Below are 7,053 nucleotides of genomic sequence, written 5' to 3'. Positions count from 1 at the left end.
ATGAAACAACCCCTATAAAGTGCAGAGCAAACTCCCAAGGAAATTAAATGCAAAAACATCACTGGGACTTCTTAAAGCCTGAGAAGGCATACCAGAGGAATTGTGCCAAGCACATCCCTGCCAGAAAGGGGGCAACTCAGCTGTGTAAACACAGGTGCCTAGAGCTATTCAAGAAGTGACAGTACCATGCAGACATCTTTGATGGTCCCTACCCATACCTACAGCCCAATGCAGATGTTGCAGCTACCACAGGGCTCCTTGAAGGGCACCAGGAACCTGTGCTGGAGCAGCTGAGTCCCACCCAAAGCATCTACCATGAAATAAAGGATAATTCTAATTGCTTCTTTAAGCAGGCTCTGGAATGAAAAGTAGCTTTTGCTAAGTATTGACTTTATCCCCCAAAATGAAGCATTTTAAGCAAGCTGCTCTATCTCCTTTTCAAAAGATCTAATTACTTTTTAATCTATTTAAGCATGCTCACGAGTTTTTAGGTCAATATTTTCTGTCAACAGCACAAAAAAATTATGCCTCTTACTACAAAGTTTGTACACCGCAGTAGAAGAATAGCCTTTGATAATAAACAGTTTCAACACAGGATAGTGACACACTTAAAGCATTTACGTGAAATGAGCATAAGCATCACAGAGCTTAAGATTATGGTGCTGTGCATCACCTGATGGCTTCAGGTATAGAATTAAATGACATCAGAAAGGTAGCCTAGAAACTTCTGTGGTATGTTTGGCCTGAATTAAGAAGAAAGGGGAATTTGTGAGCATCTATAAACACAGGCATCCAGAAAATTTGTGTTCTTCTCTTAACCTGTTTATGGCAGTTGCTTATTGTGTTTACAGCACTGCCTGCTGATTTGGGACTGCTTCATCCTAGTGCTTGCAGTCACTAGCACCCACTTGCAAAAGTGAGGTCTGCTGCTCTCCATTTTATTCTGACAGGTATTGTGTAAGGAGATAATTCCTTTGCAGCAGAGGGATGCAGAGGAACAGGAGGAGGTAGAATGGAGGAGACTGTGGAATTAATTTTCCACCCACATAAAAGCAAAAGCTATAGCAGTTGCCAAAGAAGACGCTATTATTTACTGTCCTTCACCTTTCTTCCAGCCCAGAGAACTACAGAGTGCAAAGAGAATTTTGTGCTCTGTGTTACTGCTCAGCACCAGCACAGTTAGCTAAAAGGGCTGAAAAGGCACAGGGTTGTGTACATGCACATGCCCTGATATATGTAATCAGTGTATTTCAAATGAAATCAGTATCTAGGGCTGAAGTCTGCCTGCTTTATGCTACTTCTCCAACTTCTGCTGTTTGTCCCACTGATTTTTTTGGGATATGTGTTTTGCCTTGAGCTAAAAAGCCTTCCTGCTTATTGCTTCACTATTCAGTATATTGGCAAAACAGTTTCATCATTTGTAATAAATGGAAAAAACTCTGTAAGCAATCGGATAGTTGCTTATGTCACCTAGATTATAAGCACAGACATGAAAGCAGGGTCTAATTATTTCTATTTTCTTGTAGAGTTCATACAACTGTCATGATGTTTCAGCAGCAAAGGCAACTATTCTTACATGAGCAGAACACACACAGTTACCTTTTCTTCCATTCTCCCCCAAGGCACCCATACCTCAGCATGTCACCTATATTTTTTGCTAAGATCATTAATTCATTAATGAAGACCTCATCTCCTACTTCAGAAAAAGTCAGATTCCACAGATCTAATACCTGTGAAAACTAAGCAGTATACACTGTGAAATGTGAGGAAGGTCTTTTGTTTGCTATTTGACTGATTGTGCAGTAATATTATGTCAGCCCTAGCATTGCTGTGACATGAGAATATCTGATAGGAAACATAACAACATTCAGAGATTGTGGCTGTTTCTACGAGTTTCAAAGCCCATGTGTTAACTCGTGCCAGGATAACTGCCATTCTTGAGAGTCTGCAGGTGAGCACAGGAGGTTTTAGTTCTAAAATTAGGGTCTCTGTTCTCACAAAAATCTTAACAAGGGAAAACATGATATATTTATGTGTCATTACCATATTCATGCTGCCACACACAAATCCAAGTAAGCAAACTAAAGTTAGATTCCCATATGTCTTGTTCCAGACACAGCGGTGCCACTCACCAATGCAGATCAGAGAACACAGATGAAGCTGGTGCAGTGTGTATTTAGTGAGTAACATCGTATTTGTTAAGCTTCTTGAAATGTTCCAATGTGGGGACTATCATTTCAGTGCTTAGTCTAGCATTGTAATTCCTGTTAAACAACTATAATTAATTCATTAAGGTTTATTTCCTAATCCCCGATTCACAACTGCTCTGAATCAAATCATACAATTAGAGAAGTTATTTGTACTAAGTGTCAGAAAACATCACCTTTTGCAACCCCTTCATATTGGCAAAAATGGCAAGAAGGCATAGAGAACTGAACATCTGAGTCCCTTAGAGGGGACAACCAATTGCAGTATTATTCAGACTTTGGCAACCAATTGCTACCTTTTGACTCCCCCACTCGAAAAAAAATCAGTACAATTAGATGCAATTGCATAGTGAGCACAGCTTGTGAAAAGCATGTGAAGGATGTTTGCTCCCTTCATGGTGAATGTGAGTGCCTCAAGACAGTTTCTTCCTCTAAAAACTGATTAAGGTCATTATCAAAATGCATTTCCTCCATTACTCACCCAAAGACAAGTCTTCAAATGGAGTGATGTACAGGAGGGATCTTGGAGCCACCAAACTTATCACAGAATCATGGAATTGGTTGGGTTGGAAGGGACCTCAAAGATCATGTAGTTCTAAACCCGCTGCCATGGGGCTGAAACCCCTCCTCACTTCTGACAGATGCTGAACACTGCTTCATCATCACCTTCTTGTTCAATTTCTTCACTCTGAACCCAACTAATAGAAAACAGCAGGAGTTGGTTCACAAAACTCATGAGTTAGCAGCAGTTAAAGGTCTCTCTGCAGAGCAAACACAGAGATCCTTTCCAGTCACAGGAAATAAAATTTAGATTGTATTTGAGAATGCAATTTCTCTTCAATTTCAGTGAAGGAAAATGGAGTTTTCTTGGATTGCCTTAAATAAAAATAAAAGGGCAAGCTCTGCCTACTATAAAATGACGTCATTTTAGATATTTTCATGTTACTTTAAAATAGTTCTTAATGTTAGGAGAGAAAGGAAGCATCAGCTCTTCACAATAACAAATTCCTCTTTTATCCCTCTGTAAATGTTGCATTTGCTGAGGTACGAAAAGGAGTTTGCAAAATCACATCTTTGACAGAATTTGTCACAACTATTTTGAGCATAGAGAACTGACCTTAGAGCATTATCAAAGTGTACACGAATGCAGTGCAATAGCTGAAGAGCGCCTGTACTCTGTGTACTTTGAAAAATCAGGGAAGAGTCAAGTAGCAAGGTGCATAATGCCTTCTCCTTGTCACCATTTTGGCTCATTTGATCATTTTGAAATTTTCTGAAGGTTTTCCTTGTCCTTCATTGCCAGTATGCTATTAACTCGAGAAGAGGAAAGAAGCAGAACAGTTGGGAGCTTCAAGACCTATTAGCTGCTGGGACAGCCACTGTCTTCCAAAAGACACCACAATATGCTGCTATTTAGCGTACCCAAATGTCCAAACTATGAAAACAATTTATTAGAAACTTCATTAAACTGACAAATAATCAGCTGCAACTTTGACTGACTGCTTTTTCCAGACATTCATTACATCCATTTCAACCATGTTTCCTTGTTTCCTTGGAAACAGAAAAGAAACCAAGGGAACCCAAAGTGCCATATTCTAAAACTCTTTTTCCATCCATTTAAAAGTTACGCTATAACATTTCTGTTACTGTGGCTTCTGAATATCTGCTAAATCATCAAAACAGCCATTTAAAAGCCAAAAGATGCAGAGATAAAATGTTAAAGAAAACACCTCTATAATCTAAAAATACACTGAGCCTTAGAGAGAGCTCCCACTCAAATTGTGCGATCTCTAAAAGAGCGCAGACTATTCTATTAAATGACAGCTCTGCTCCCAGCCCTTCAGCCAGCATGCACGCCTCATGAGTAATCACTTCAGGCTGGAAATTCAACCTCCACTACCCTTGTAAGGACAGAGGCACTCTAATTTGCTTGCAAAGTACTTAAGTATCATTACTCATTATTATGAAGATCTGCCACTGTCATTAGATAAATAATAGAAAACAATGCCAGGAGAGTTCAGCTGGTCAATTCTCTTCCCCTTCCATGCATTGACCTTGCACAGATCCCAGTTTCCACACTAACCTGTCTCCTTTAGAATTTCCTTCAGCTTTCCACTTCCATACCTTTTTGTTCTGTCCCCATATTCAGCCAACTAATACTTTTTCTCAGTATTTCCCATAATACCTTCTTTTTCTTCCTTCCCTGCTTCTCCTTCAACACACTTTTATTCCTTCTCCACAAATTCTTCTTCTCATCCCATGCATCTGCCTTCATCCTATCACTCCAATATCCTTTCAGACCTCAGCCTCCTGTCCCCCCAAGATTCTTTCAGTGTCCCACGATTCTTCACTTTTCACTTTTCCTTGTTCTTCGACAGTGTTTCCCTTAATTCCACTTTCTTTCATGAAGAGTATCCCCAAACGCCCCATATTCCTTCATCACTACACAGCCCTTCAACACCACAGTCCTGCTAACTCTCTTTTTCTCCTTCAGCTAACATAAGCTTTCTAGCAGCTTTTTCTAGCAAGGTTTGGATGCAATTTAAGAAATTACTAATTAAGAAATTCAATAGCTGAAATTTTAAGATAATCACATCTCTTTTTATTATAAGATATTCCTGGTATTCATAAAAATAATTAATTGTGTTTCATGGTCAGGAGGGCAGAAGAAGCTGGATGATGCCCATCTGCATTTCAAGAATGAGATTTCTGACTTCAATGAACAATGAAAATAATGATACCTGAAATAAGGTCACCCTACCTCAATCATTTTAAGGTACAAATTAGAGCAAAACTCACAAACACCCAGCTATACCCTTCCTAAATCTTATCAGACATTATTGTTGTGAAAATCTCATCATAGTGAAAATCTCATCGTGTTTGAGTGGCATGCAGTTAATGCTGGCCTTTTTCCAGTTGCTGTCTAACATAATGCAACTTGATAGTCAACTCCCTGTTTCCGTCTAGCTCTTGGATTTGTCAGATATAAAATGTTGGACAAAGCACGTTTCAGTCTCTTTCTAATAATGTTGAGTATTTCAAAGAGCAGTGATCGCATTAAGCACTAGGTTGGCAGAGCCCCCACCTTCCACACCCAAAAGACTGCTGGGAGAGAGTTGCAATCTATGGGTAGCCACCTATTATCAAAAGCAACTTCTACAAACATGAAAAAAACGGACTTAGCCTAATCTGTGGCTTTAAGAGGAATCCTAGTTAAATGTTATTACAAATCTAGATGCCCTGAGGACACAGGGGCTCACTGAGTACTTTCTAAGACACAATTTCCCCTCTGTTCCTCTTGCGTCCCCAAGGGGTAGCTATTTTCTACCAGCACGCACAATCAGCAATTAGAATCAGTCCTGCAGTGGTACAGCTGTGTAGTAGTTAGCGCAGGGTTACTGTATTCCAGAGAATCAGCCAGCATGCTCCCCATACTGCTCACTCTTGGGGATGAATTTTGTGTGTATAACCTTTAAATCCTTGGAATCCAGTGCCTTTTGAAAGTTGTAGTGTAGAGATTTAATTGGGATTCTCCATGCAGACTTACAATCCCAGCAAATTTTGCAAGATGCTTTCCAAGAGCCTTGTAGCAACCTACAAGATACAGCAGCTTGTAAGGATACTGTAGGTGCTGCACGTAAGGACATCTCCTTTTCTGTATCTCCTTGGAATACCCTTGTGTTTCTGCTAATTATACCTTATCGTCATTAATTAATTTCTATAAAGGTCAACATCTAAAATAGAAAAGCTGATTTTTCTAATAAAGCAAACCCTAAGACACAAACGAAATGCTTCCAGACCAAAACAACTGACTTCGTATGAAGCTGGCTAACTGGGGAATACTGGTGCTCAGGCAGAATTATCTACCTGCAGTTTTCATACAGAACAACAATGAAGAGATTTCGGGGGAGGCAGAAACACTGAATTAGACAGTAGCTAGTAAAAAAATAGTCTCTCACCTCCTCACACTGAACAGATACTAACTTTGAGCCCACAGCCTCCATAGGAAACATATGATAAGGTCTTTAACTGTTCTGACATTGACACAAAATACTTAGGAACTTGTGTTGTGGAACAATAAGAGGCACAGGAATACAGGCGAAGTCCAACTACTTCATTCTCCCCAGTGAGTCTGCTCTGTGTGGCAGTGATGTACAGCACAGATGCCGTATAGATGGTGTACAGGCAACTCTTCCACTAAGCTGGGATGCCCTGATACATACATCCTTGTTGGATAAAAAAGTCTCATTCACAATTACACTCACTGATTCAAGTTTTTTAATTTAAAAACAAATAGGAATTAGTTACATTAATATATTTTTTATGTCATACAACAATTTATTTGCCACTGAGGTGCCTAACGTAACATATGGTTTACAATAGATGCAGAACCACAATTAACATGTTGTATAGAGTCTACCACCACCATCACCCGTCCCAGAATCCTAGAATGGTTTGGGTTGGGTGAGACTTTAAAGAACATCTAGTTCCAACCCCTGCCATGGGCAGACCAAATTGCCTGAAGCCCCATGTAGCCTGGCTTTCAACACCTCCAGGTATGGGCTAAAGTCCTCTCTTCTGATCCTGACCCACAAACTGAAGCACTGTCATCCACTCATCCCTCAGAATTGCTCCATACTCATGAGGAGTTTCTTCACCAAGACGGCAGCTCCCACTTCTCATCTTCCATCTAATTTTAGCCTGGAATCCTAAATGGTGCAGGACTTAAGTGATTATTTTGTTATTCTGTCCTGTTGTCTATCAGTGTGCGCTCACAACTTATTCCTCTGGTTTCTGTGTTCCTACCTAAAGTTTGCACAAGCTATGAGGCCTAGTTTAACAAAGT

General features: G+C 39.9%; 1 long non-coding RNA gene across 1 annotated transcript; it reads left to right on the top strand.

The window, feature by feature from the left end:
* LOC110397492 lies at positions 764–3,678 on the top strand. Its single transcript, XR_002437811.1, has 3 exons — positions 764–950; positions 2,114–2,179; positions 3,511–3,678. It is a non-coding gene; the product is annotated as an uncharacterized LOC110397492 (long non-coding RNA).

This window comes from Numida meleagris, chromosome 1 (genome assembly GCF_002078875.1).
Source record: "Numida meleagris isolate 19003 breed g44 Domestic line chromosome 1, NumMel1.0, whole genome shotgun sequence".
Taxonomy (NCBI): Eukaryota; Metazoa; Chordata; class Aves; order Galliformes; family Numididae; genus Numida; species Numida meleagris.
This window is presented reverse-complemented; position numbering and strand designations above follow the sequence as displayed.